Source organism: Rhagoletis zephyria, unplaced genomic scaffold, assembly GCF_001687245.7.
Source record: "Rhagoletis zephyria isolate East Lansing unplaced genomic scaffold, Rhagoletis_zephyria_1.1 Rzeph_scaffold_02376, whole genome shotgun sequence".
Classification (NCBI taxonomy): Eukaryota; Metazoa; Arthropoda; class Insecta; order Diptera; family Tephritidae; genus Rhagoletis; species Rhagoletis zephyria.
Window position 1 is genome coordinate 2,448 of NW_016159460.1, and position 534 is coordinate 2,981.

A 534-nucleotide genomic window follows, 5' to 3' on the forward strand; every position below is an offset into this window, starting at 1 on the left:
CAACTCAATTCAAGAACAATCAATTTTGATTTCCTCATTTGTGAGTTAAAAAAGAAAGGAGCGCTTATCGTTAAAATAAGCCAGTTTCTAAACCTCAATATATTTACCTCACGCTCCCATGCAACTCAAAATATTACTCCTTATTACTCCATTTTGCTCATGTATCTTTCATTACGCAGTAGTTTTAATCTTTGATAAACTCTTTGAAGCAGAAGGGAGCGCAAATTGGGCAATCAATTTATTTATGCTTCAAATTTGATGCGCCGATTGCTTGGTTATTTCTCATAGATTTTTCTAGATTCGGTCTTTTCTCTTTTGGCATTTTCGGAATTAAAGGTAAAACGCTTTGCGGTTTTGTTGTCTCAAGTTTTGTGTTTTAAAAATGTGAGCGATACATTTTTTTCGCATCACTCGCGGTGAAAATAAAAATGATGCAATTAATACGAATAAACTCTTTTACAAATACATACTTTCGTGCAAATTTGTAAGTGAGCCAAACATGCGAGGAGTTTATGGTGAAGATAATGTAAATAA